Consider the following 12,094-nt stretch of genomic DNA (forward strand, 5'->3'; position numbering starts at 1 on the left):
GGAAGAGGTCCGAAGAGAGATACAACAGTGAATGTCTATAGCCGTCTTTAACACAGCGTGGATACTCTACCGTGCTTTGAGGCTGGATTTCAGCCAGTGTTGTTGGAGCTCTTATCCAAATTAATCAAATTATGAATGTAGAAAAGTTCCACCAGATTTTGATCGACCATGTAATACCAAGTAATGTCTGATTGGCAGCAACTTTCAGTACGACAATGATCGCAAACATACTGCCATTGTAGTCAAAGTATGCCTGGATGAAACAACGCATCAGTCATGGATTGATCTCTCCAGGGTTCGAACCTCAAGATAATCGAAGCAGTGTGGGATCATCTTGACAGAAAACAAAACAAAAGGCATCCAGCATCCAAAGAAGAGTCTCGGATGTCTTTCAAGAAGCCTGCAGAACTAAGAAATTACAAGAAAGCTTACCTATTAGAGTTTAAGCTGCGTTGAAGAATGAAAGGCAGCTTTAACTGAACAAAAGGGTAAAAAAATCCCACATTGACGGCTAACTCAAGAGACAAAAAGCATTAGAACTCAAGTCATTACCGTACTTAAGGATAAATAAGTTAATTAATTACATTAATGCATAAGCAGAAAATAACCTACAGTAACTGCTTTGCGATATGGAAGTGCAAAAGACAACTGAAAGGGAGGATAGTTTCTATTAAGGGACAGAGGAACGATAAGAAACGATAAGAAATCAAGGAGTGTGGTGTAGATAAGTGAGGAAATCCGATCATTACTACAAATTTAGTTGAAATTTAAATATTTTAACTATGGTGTGTGAGGTGGGCCCCTGGGTGCCTCCTGTGAGGGCTGTCTGTTTTCCACATTCTGCAACGGTAAAATACGACTTAGAGGCGGATATTTGTTTTACCAAATGGACAATTGCTGTTGACAAAACTCGCCTCATGGTTGACTCTGAGAAAAAAACTCTTTCCCACAGAGGGGAATAAACTTATTCGAATATGAGCTTTTTTCCACTAAGGCTTATTTTATGGGGAGATGTACGAAATTATTTACCGGGTTACAAGCAATGATAATATCGGCTGTTGACTCCTCATTTTCATTTTCTGTCTATTGAGAAAACCCAGTGTAAAAGTAGCTAAAAGTAATGAAGAAAAAAACTTTGGTCTGACAAGGAGCAGGCTGCGCAAAACCTACCTTATAGATGTTTTAATAATAATAATATTGTTTTGGGGGGCGCGTTATAGGTTATAAGCATTGAGAAAAAACTGATATCTGATATCTCACTCCTCCTTGACCCGCGGTGTGTGTGTGTGTGTGTGTGTGTGTGTGTGTGTGTGTGTGTGTGTGTGTGTGTGTGTGTGTGTGTGTGTGTGTGAAACAAGATCGCCTGTCACGGCAATTATGGTTTGTTTTTTCAGTCCCTTGTAAAAGGGATTCTCAAAAGGAAAAGTAGTATTCAAAGAAAAGTATTCACTAAGGGATATTTATTCATTTTTACACATACGGGGTAGGCAGCCTGTAGGTTACAAGCGGATAGAAAGTTCTTCTTTTCATCACAAGCTATGGTGTAGCCTAAAAATGCAATTTGTTGCTAGGCAGATCATCTTAAAGGTTTTTTTTACTGCGTCTGTATTATAGGAAAATAAAATACTATTGAAATCTCTACAGGAAGTCACTCTTTATTCCCATTAAGAAATACAGAGAAAATCGTCATAATATTGAAACAGAATTCAGACTATGAGTTTGCGGAAAACTAGCTGCCGCTCTGTCTCTCTATACAGCACAAAATCAGCTGCTGCATCACCGCTGTGCTTCAGGAACCAAACCCCTCCCCTCATGTATATGGAACATGACGCATCAGGTCTGAAAATGACTAGACAATTCCGGAGTATTTCCGGAAGTGTCATAAGGTCCGGATCGAGGCCTTCCTTAGTAAATATGCTGTAATTGAATATGGCATATTCAAAGCCTTCTTCTTTGGGAGAGCAGATCTCATCGGACACAGGAGAGCTGCTGGGCTGCAGAATGAAATCCATCTTGTGTGTCTGAGGCTTAGAAATTGTGAACTCCTCCTCTCTGCTTTTATTCTCCTCCCTCTAAAAACTTTTTTCTTTTTTTTTCCCAACAACAGATGGCGCGCTTCCGGAGGTTTACCCCCCCTCCCTTCTCAGGATGCAATTCGACACGCTTAGCGACAGATGGCGCGCTTCCGGGGTTCGCCCCCCCTTCTCCGGATGTCGGGGGGTTCCCGCCCCCCCCCCCTTCTCCGGATGCAATTCGTCACGGTCATTACTCGCTTCCGGGGGGGAGGGGGGAGGTCAAAAGGTCATGATTAGGGCCATCAATCACTTTGGATTAAATTTTGTCATAAACCGTATGGGAGTATCTCTCTATAAGTTATTCCAATGTTCATACATTTGGCAAAGATATGTTTTTTTCCAGATTTAATTTTGAGTACATGTCATTTTTGTTTTTGAATGCTGTGTTTCACTTTAATTTACACTAAAATAAGCCTTTTTCCAAATACCAAAAATTCACTCCTGACTGTTAATAACACCGTGCTTCCCGCTAGATGATAGGACCCACTCACCATGATGGGGTGAACTCCACATGGGCATCAAAAAATCCTGTCACCTCAGCAGTGGCTACCTTCCAACCCTCGATCCTGGCCCTGATCAATCCCTCTCTCTTTTGGTTCCTTACAATCTTCACCAGGCCGGGATAGCGTTTGTTCACATACTCCTCCAGTGGACCTTTCAGTTGCTCTACAGTTCAGAAAATGAAGATAACACATCAAACAAAACAAGTCAGAAATGCTTATAAAGACTGATCTTTAGTTGATCTTTGAATCTGCAGTTTAGCTTATAATCTGCACATCTATCCTTGAACAGTCTGCCAGCTGGAGTTTTCCAGTATTTGATCTGATGTCAGGACTAATAAAGCCTGAAAAGAATATATCACCATTGCAGCTAAGTTGGCGAGTTTAAGAAGAATCCCTACATGCTAAAGAAAGTGCTTGTATTTTTTTCTTAGCTTCTCTAACATCAGATCCATTGCAGCCCTCTTTACTGAAGAAAGGAGGAAAAAAAGAAAAATGCTGTTCCAGAGTCCCCTCTGGCAGCAACAATCAAAGCCTGACACATTATGCCTAGCTTGCATAATTATTTTCATGCAATCACAATAATTGGAATTCATGTCGATAAATATGAAAGGACAGCAGAGTGAGCTTAAGCAACCATTCCCAGTATGACAACTCTTTTGTCTCACTTCTCTCACTGGCAGCCTGCACTCCTTTATAAACCTCACATCAAGCCTTAGTATTGGTTGTGTGAAACAACATGATAAGAACACAAAGGGCAACCCACTAAGCACTAAATGGTAAATGGCCTGCATTTGTATAGCGCTTTTCTAGTCCCTAAGGACCCCAAAGCGCTTCACACTACATAATAAGTATTTGGTCAATAACAAAAATACAACTCAATACTTTGTAACATAACCTTTGTTGGCAATAACAGAGGTCAAACGTTTACTATAGGTCTTTACCAGGTTTGCACACACAGTAGCTGGTATTTTGGCCCATTCCTCCATGCAGATCTTCTCGAGAGCAGTGATGTTTTGGGGCTGTCGCCGAGCAACACGGACTTTCAACTCCCGCCACAGATTTTCTATGGGGTTGAGGTCTGGAGACTGGCTAGGCCACTCCAGGACTTTCAAATGCTTCTTACGGAGCCACTCCTTTGTTGCCCGGGTGGTGTGTTTTGGATCATTGTCATGTTGGAAGACCCAGCCTCGTTTCATCTTCAAAGTTCTCACTGATGGAAGGAGGTTTTGGCTCAAAATCTCACGATACATGGCCCCATTCATTCTGTCCTTAACACGGATCAGTCGTCCTGTCCCCTTGGCAGAAAAACAGCCCCATAGCATGATGTTTCCACCCCCATGCTTCACAGTAGGTATGGTGTTCTTGGGATGCAACTCAGTATTCTTCTTCCTCCAAACACAACGAGTTGAGTTTATACCAAAAAGTTCTACTTTGGTTTCATCTGACCACATGACATTCTCCCAATCCTCTGCTGTATCATCCATGTGCTCTCTGGCAAACTTCAGACGGGCCTGGACATGCACTGGCTTCAGCAGCGGAACACGTCTGGCACTGCGGGATTTGATTCCCTGCCGTTGTAGTGTGTTACTGATGGTGACCTTTGTTACTTTGGTCCCAGCTCTCTGCAGGTCATTCACCAGGTCCCCCCGTGTGGTTCTGGGATCTTTGCTCACCGTTCTCATGATCATTTTGACCCCACGGGATGAGATCTTGCGTGGAGCCCCAGATCGAGGGAGATTATCAGTGGTCTTGTATGTCTTCCATTTTCTGATGATTGCTCCCACAGTTGATTTTTGCACACCAAGCAAATACTTATTTTCCACCCTGATTTACGAATAAATTCTTTACAAATCCAACCATGTGAATTCATGGATTTTTTTTTCACATTCTGTCTCTCACAGTTGAAGTGTACCTCTGGTGCAAATTACTGACCTCTGTCATCATTTTAGGTGGAGGAACTTGCACAATCGGTGGTTGACTAAATACTTTTTTGCCCCACTGTACCTATGAAAATATACTCACTGTATATATATATATAATCAAAGCATTTCTTTAGCAAAGTGCACATACTAGCCCTTTTTAAGTTCATTGACATATGTGCACTCAAACAGGCCCAATGAGATTGAGGGTTATACCCCAATTATTTGTGTTAGGTTTGTAAGCTTTTCCAAATGAATACAGAAAATCAGCAAAACCACCATAAAGAAAGCTTATTTAAATAAAGCTGATATTGGGAGAACAAAGCCCAAGGGGTGGAAAATGAGTAAAAAACCTGTGAAGCAGAGAATAACATGAGGGACTGTTGCAGAGCGCATGAGTGAAACAAGCTCACAGATGAGCTGACAAAGATTGGCAGAAATCACTTTAGAGCAGCCGGGTAATAAGGAACAGGTGAACATAGAGTGGAGCAGATAATTACGAGCAAAAACCCAAACAAATACTTTCAGACAATCCTAAAGCTCTTATTTAGTTGCATAGAGCCATGTGTGAACATTTTGTCTTTACATTTTGCTTCCAAGGAACCGAACTGTCTTTTAATTCTGTAATTTATTTCACGTTCTTCAGGCTTTCTGAAGCTCCTTCAAATTTTTCTTTGGACATCATTTTATTATAATTTTCAGTGCAGTCCTTTATTTGTTTGTTCCTATGAATCATTCACACATAATAAAGGCACCTAACTCAAGGGACAAATTCGTTACTGGCACATTACCAGCAGCTTGTCACAAATACACAATTTGTTTCCTGCACAAAAAATGACAACGATAACACACCAGCAAGGTGATTACCAAAGAGCTATTAGCCAAAAACTTGACATATGTCAAGAAACTAAACAAGTAGAGGACAAAAGAACTGGCAGCTTAAATAAAAACATCTACAGCAGACGAACAGAATTTGAAAGTTGTGTCCTTAAGAAATAACACAAAACTGACACACAACCTGAGAGATGCATCTGGCATCTTATGTTTGCAAGTTTCAGTAAACTGCTGCATCTATTTCCCATTTTCCTAGCAAAATACAAAGACATGATGGCTTATTAGCTCATCCTATCCTAAATAACCACTAATGTATGCCAACTATTGTCACTGCTACACTATCAAAAGCTGAAAACAAACATAAAAAACATACAAATTCATCACCACAACAACACAGTTGATAAATAAAGAAATACAGAAGCACACATGCAAATAGAGAGATGACATAAAAGTTCTCACTCAGCTCCCTGCGGTGCTGTTTTAAGCTCCAACTCACTCTAAACAACACCAACGGGGGTCTACTGCTTCCTGAGCATCAACGACCGCGCCACCTTTTTAAGATAAGATAAGATAAGATAAGATAAGATAAGATAACCTTTATTAGTCCCACACGTGGGAAATTTGTTTTGTCACAGCAGGAAGAGGACAGTGCAAAGGTTATTCACTAGTTTCAGTTTTATAATAATATAAAACTTAATTATATAATTATATTCAGGTTACATGACACTTATTGTATAAGATAATTATTTCTGGGATGCTGAATGACAATTTGATGTGTATTTTGTTGCTTTCAGTAGAAATCCTGCTGATGACTCAGTGGATTTTAGATGGAAATTCTGTGTTTCACTCACTATAAACCATCTTCTAATCAGAGGGCGAAAAAGCCACTCTTCTTATTTGGTATTAGCTGAAGAAAATATTTAATCTATACTGACCGTCATCGCTGTTGTCGTCCACCAGGATGACCTCCTTGAGCAAGTGTGTGATTGACAGCTGAGTGGACTGAGCGCAGGATCACCGACAGAGCCTCGTTGACGAAGATGAAGATGAGGGAGATTTGGGGAAGGTCTCTTGAGTAGCTGACCTTTCTACATCTGTAGAAAGACACGACACAACACCTGTAAACTACTTGCATTAAGTAATACGAGGTGCCAGTGGAGCACTAGAGTGATGGTTTGGGAAAAGTAGTCTACAAAGTTATACAATTAAAAAGACAATCATGATTTTGTATTGATGAGCCCATTTACCATGATTTCTAACATTTCTGATCAATTGAATGTTGTATTAAATAACAAGGAATATGCCTTTCTTTTTAAAAAATGAGGACATTTCTCAGTGAACCTTAATTTTTGAGTGCTCGCATATTTAATTTTGAATTTGTAAAAAAGACTAAACTACCTCCATAGAGCTGCTGACGTCTTGTTCAATGGGGCTGAAAGGCAGAGCAAGTGCTGCTTCCTGTTCAACTATAATCACAAGGATTTATTTTCCACATTGGCCTTTTAACTGCATGTGCTGTTTCAGATAGAAACCCTATTTTAAACTTGTTTTGTTTAAACAGCTCTAATGAAGCGGAAAGCGGCAGGGTGAGGCTTTGGCTCTAAGTTTAGCACATGTGGGAAAGGAAGGGGCTTCTTTTATTGTCTCCTTTTCACGTCTTTTTTTCTTTTATCGATTATCTTATTTCCTCTGTGAAATAATAGCTAATTAGAAGTTATTCTATAACAAATCCAGTGTTTTCAATTCACGAGGTTGGAGAACACTTTTTTAGGGTTTTTGGCAGGAAACCATTAGAAAACAGAAGGCAACATTAACAAGATTAACCACGAAGAACTGGGACATTTGTCACCTTTTTTCTCCTTCTGATACAATATTGCAAAAGTCTTGAGGCATCCTCATTTCGTTATATTCTGCTGGGAAAATGGGAAATAGGCAGAGCAATTCACTGAAACGTGCAAACATAAATGGAAATACAGTACATAAGGCAAAAATGTACTTGAAAGTCAATATTTGGTATGGCCACCTTTACTATCGAACATAGCCTGGACTCTCTCTTTCCGGAACACACTGCTTTAATAAATGTTGAGGTCTGGGCTCTGGGGAGGCCAATCCATGACTGATCTAGGTATACGTTTACTGCATTCACCGTGTGTTTGGGATCATTGTCGTAATGAATAAAAATATGCCTTTTCCAACTAGATGCTTTTCAGCTGGGACTGCATGATTAATGAAAATCTTAATATCTGGTTCATATTTCCATCAGCTTTCTCAAGATTCCCAACACCACTGGCAGAGCCTTCATCGTGTTTTACAGATGGATGTAAACACCCTCTGTTGGAGTCATATCAACAATTATTTGAACCAAAAATGTCAAATATGAATTCATAATGCTGTAAGACCTGTTGCCACTGATATAGTCCAGTTCTCGTGTAATTTACCATACCTCAGCCTTTTCTCCCTGTTTCTCTTCACTAAAAATGGCTTCCTGACAGCCTTCCACTGAGACCGTTTCTGATGAGGCTTCAGCAAACAGCAGATGGATCCATTAAAGGGCCAGTGCATCTCTCAGGTACTTCAAGTCTTTGCTTTTCTTTATATTTTTCTACATCTTAAGGACATGATTTCCAGATACAGTTCATCTGCTGTACAGAGTTATTTAGTCCTGCTACTTTTCCGGTTTCCTCAATTTTTTTAAGGACTCACAGCACGCCAGATTTTTGGGAACCACCTAGTTGGTTCAAAATGTTATTTTTACCTATCAGATTTTGTTATCTTTTAGATTCTTAAAGTGCTATGCTGTGGTGTGCTGGGGGAGCAGCACAGCAAAGAAGGACTCATCCAGGCTGGAAAAACTGATCAGGAAGGCTAGCTCTGTGGTCGGCATGAAGCTGGACACCCTGGTGACAGTGGCAGAGAAAAGGACACTAAAGAAACTGATGGACATTATGGACAATGCCAGGCATCCTCTGCACACGGCCATTAACAACCAGAAGAGTCTGTTCAGTGACAGGTTGCTTCTCCCCAAGACAAGAACTAACAGACTTAAAAACTCCTTTGTCCCACACGCCATCAGACTGTTTAACTCCTCTCTGGAGGGGAGAGGGAGGGGAAACAGGAGGACAAAGGAGGGGGGAACAACTAAGCTGTAGTGCCTCTTCACCTCACTGTGCAATACCTTTTGTGCAATACTTTTGTAAATAGTCAACAGTGCAATAGACCTCAATACTCGATACTTTGGGAGCCATAAACATCATTAGACCAGTGCACATATTGGTAAATGGACTGGTTCTTATATAGCGCTTTTCTACTCTTCTGAGCACTCAAAGCGCTTTACACAACTTGTGCATTCACCCATTCACACCCATTCGCACAAGCACATTGTTCTAGGTGCTTTCTAAGTAACATTCACACACATTCATACTCCGATGGATGCATCGGAGAGCAATTTGGGGTTAATATCTTGCCCAAGGATATTTGGCATGCAGACTGGGGGAAGCCAGGAATCGAACCACCAATCTTCCGATCAGCAGATGACCTGCTCTACCGCCTGAGCTACAGCCACCCCCTTATTGTCTCTATTGTGCTCTGTCTTGGTTGTTGAGTTGACTAATGTGGAAATAAAATTTATCCAGCAGTAAACCTGAGTTTGCGGTGAGGGAAGCATCTTGTACAGTACAGCACTTTCCAGCAGGAACTTCGATAGAATGTAAAATAAAACATTTTGTGTATTTTAAAATGACATTCAGTGTGTTTTTGTTGTTGCTGCACTAATCAACCACTTACTACTAACTGCAATGGTAGTTTATTGGATTGGAAAGTGTGGCGATGCTCGCCACCTGGTCTCCCTTCTTGCTTGTTGGTGTGGGCAGGTCTCATTTGTAGGTGCTGAAGAGCTGCTGTGGCTCATTTCCATCAGTGGCACTGGCAATACCTGGGCTCATTCTGTCAGTGAGGTAGTTGAAAAACCCCAGTTGGGTAAAGCGTTTGGGGGTTTTTGTTAACAGACATGCTTATCTATTTAGTTGGTGTTATTTTTTTCAGCTAAATTTTTTAGTGCAATTAGCACTTTCAGCATCAATCCATAGCAATGTGTTGTATTTTTCACATTGTCTGTGTGTAAAATACATATGTAAGCATAGATTACACAAAGGATCCTGCACGCCAAGCTGGATACAAATAGAAATCCCTGGAAACAATTCTTTCTGCGCTTAAGAGCAGCTTCCTATTGCAACGCTGGAGGATTTGTCACCATTACTGGATACGCTGCAGAAGCACAGCAAAGCAGTGACTGTGTGGAGTCGAAAACTATTACACCAACTACACTACACAGTCACCCACATTACCCCAATCACTGGCGTGTTTACACAACAGAGACGCTGAGTCTTTGTTACGGGCGCCAGCCACTGTGGCCTCGTTGTGTGGACACAGAGAGACCTTGCTGTGACTCGCGTCTTCCCTGCTGTGGATTTCTGGAAACCGCGCTTAAAGAAAGCACAAGACTTCTTTCGTAAAATGTGCCTTCCTGAACTTGTTGGGAAATACTTCTCGAAACAACGTGCTGCTCTAAATAGCCTGTAATGTTTCATGTTGTGGTTAAAGATTGATGACAGCTGTGTGGTGCGATGTAAATAGTTTGCATTTCATTTTTATGTGATTGCTGTGTACATGTGAATAGATCTATAATAAAGAAAAACAAACAAATATACTATTCTTTTTTGTTTTATTAAAACAACTTCACACAAAGTACAACTATTTACAATGTACAGTACATCCAAAAGAACAGCTTTAAGAATACTCAACAGGAGCAAGTGTCATTTGGCCCTGGTTTGACAACAACACTGGGGCACATATTAACAAAAACACAGCAAACCTTAACGATCTTATCAAGAAGTGTTGTGTCTTCAGCCTCACATGATAAGAGTAATCAGACTGTGTGTAACATTTTGAACTTGTTGCGCAAACTACCTATTACTCGCTCAACATGAATTCTCAGGTGGGCAATTGCTCTCGTTTGTTCAACGTCCCTTGCATCAAGTTGACAGTAGCCTTTTGTGAAAGCTGGAATCTTGACCTCCGCACACATCATTCCTACAGCATCTCTGATGTCAAAGCCTCTGTCAGCCAATACTACGTCCCCTGGTAACAGCTTTTGAAGAATGCCACATCTCTCTATGATGTGTTTATCTGATGCACGACTAGGGCTGGGCCATATTATACCATTCACGGTAATACCGGTATAATGTTAGGCAACGATAGGAAAATGAAATATCGCGATAGAATGGGAGTAAAACGCGCATGCGCAGTGCCTTTGTTTTCATACGCACATGGCCGATTGTTGAGTGAAACAGATGAACCAGAATTGGTTTGTAAAAATGGTGCAACTTCCGTGATGTGGAACTGGTTTGGTGTTTGTCTGTCAGATACACGACAAAGCACATTTTTTTGCAGAACATGCAAGCGGTCGTCGTTATTGTCGTATTTGTCGGACTAAGATGCTCTTAAATCTGGGAGTAATCTGGGTCCTAAACTCCGTATGCTTCAGGTCAAACAACACTGCAGCATCACTGAGAGTTAAAAACTGTCTAAATTCTTTCATCTTTAGTAAAACGATCAGCATTGCTGCTTTACCAGGTGTAACTATAAAGTTTAACTTCCATGAAAACAAAAAGTTATTACATTTAATGGAGTTAGAAGTTAGCAGGAAGCTAGCGGAAGTTAGCTCGCTAGTTTCGCTAGTTACCTAAGCATGATTTAGCATGTTCTGACTGAGAGATTTCTGAAAAAAATCAAACGTACAGCTCTGCTATCACTTCCAACATAAATGAAGACAGGAAACTAAACAGCAGTGACGTTTGTAGGGTTACTGAAGTTGGGCTAGCTGGTATATAATGATGTGCTACGTGATCGCTAGCGACACAGCTATGTTAGCATAACATAAACAGTGAAGCTGGAGGACGAACACTAACACTTTTCCACTTATAAAAGTTAACGTGAAGGTTCTTCATGGTTAGAGACAAATGCAATCGCATGGCAGGATGCTGTAAACGGACCAAACTTCAGTCAGGAGAACAACTGAGATAATCTATCCACAATACCAGGTTAGTCATTAATATACTGCAACAACATGGGAATAGAGCAGCTGCCAGAGAATTCAACATTAATGAATCAATGGTACAGAAGTGGAGGAAGCAAGAAGAATGAGTTTAATAAAGTTTGATTTATCTGACTGCTTTGTTTCGCTTAATGTGCCTTATAATCCCGTGCACCTTATGGTCCGAAAAATGCGTACTGCACACTGCAGTTTAATGTTGCAAAGCACCTCTTTTTAACTTCAGTGGATATTATACATGGTTATGCTCAGGATATGTCAGCCCATTTCTACTGGAAATGCCTTTTGGTTAAACTTTCAGCAAGGAATTTGCATTTGCACTGTTACATTTTTATAAAGCTTTAATGTACATAAAAACCAGCTTCTTGTTTAGGTGAAAATAAATGGAAGGTTGTCTTTTTGCGCTAGTAATGTTGTGGAGTTGTATTTTGTCTCGCATCAATTATATCGTCGGTTATATCGTTATCGCAAATTTTCAAATATATATCGTGATAAATATTTTTGGCCATATCGCCCTGCTCTATGCACGACCCCCCATCCCCTGGAAATGAAAGAAATAGCTCCATGGGGTGTAATCCCGATGAGGTATTTTATGGTCTGTGTACCCTTGTAATGAGAGTATGTTTGTGCGCGTGCCTTTAAATTAGATGGTCT

At 40.6% G+C, this 12,094-nt stretch overlaps 1 protein-coding gene, 1 long non-coding RNA gene and 1 pseudogene across 4 annotated transcripts in view; 1 reads left to right on the plus strand and 2 right to left on the minus strand.

The window, feature by feature from the left end:
* Positions 1-12,094, minus strand: part of LOC309688238 (protein broad-minded-like) — a 60,464-nt gene that overhangs the window by 43,585 nt on the left and 4,785 nt on the right. The window lies entirely within an intron of this gene.
* Positions 1-12,094, minus strand: part of LOC309688212 (polypeptide N-acetylgalactosaminyltransferase 17-like) — a 97,247-nt pseudogene that overhangs the window by 21,372 nt on the left and 63,781 nt on the right. Inside the window, exons 12-13 of the transcript in view lie at positions 6,267-6,425; positions 2,567-2,741 (exon numbers count right to left, since the gene is read on the minus strand). The product of the transcript in view is annotated as a polypeptide N-acetylgalactosaminyltransferase 17-like (transcript). The remainder of the gene's footprint in view (positions 1-2,566; positions 2,742-6,266; positions 6,426-12,094) is intronic.
* Positions 6,434-9,067, plus strand: LOC309688244. The gene is made up of 2 exons (XR_014271015.1): positions 6,434-7,900; positions 8,111-9,067. It is a non-coding gene; the product is annotated as an uncharacterized lncRNA (long non-coding RNA).

Source organism: Aulonocara stuartgranti (genome assembly GCF_965226115.1).
Source record: "Aulonocara stuartgranti genome assembly, chromosome: 14".
Classification (NCBI taxonomy): Eukaryota; Metazoa; Chordata; class Actinopteri; order Cichliformes; family Cichlidae; genus Aulonocara; species Aulonocara stuartgranti.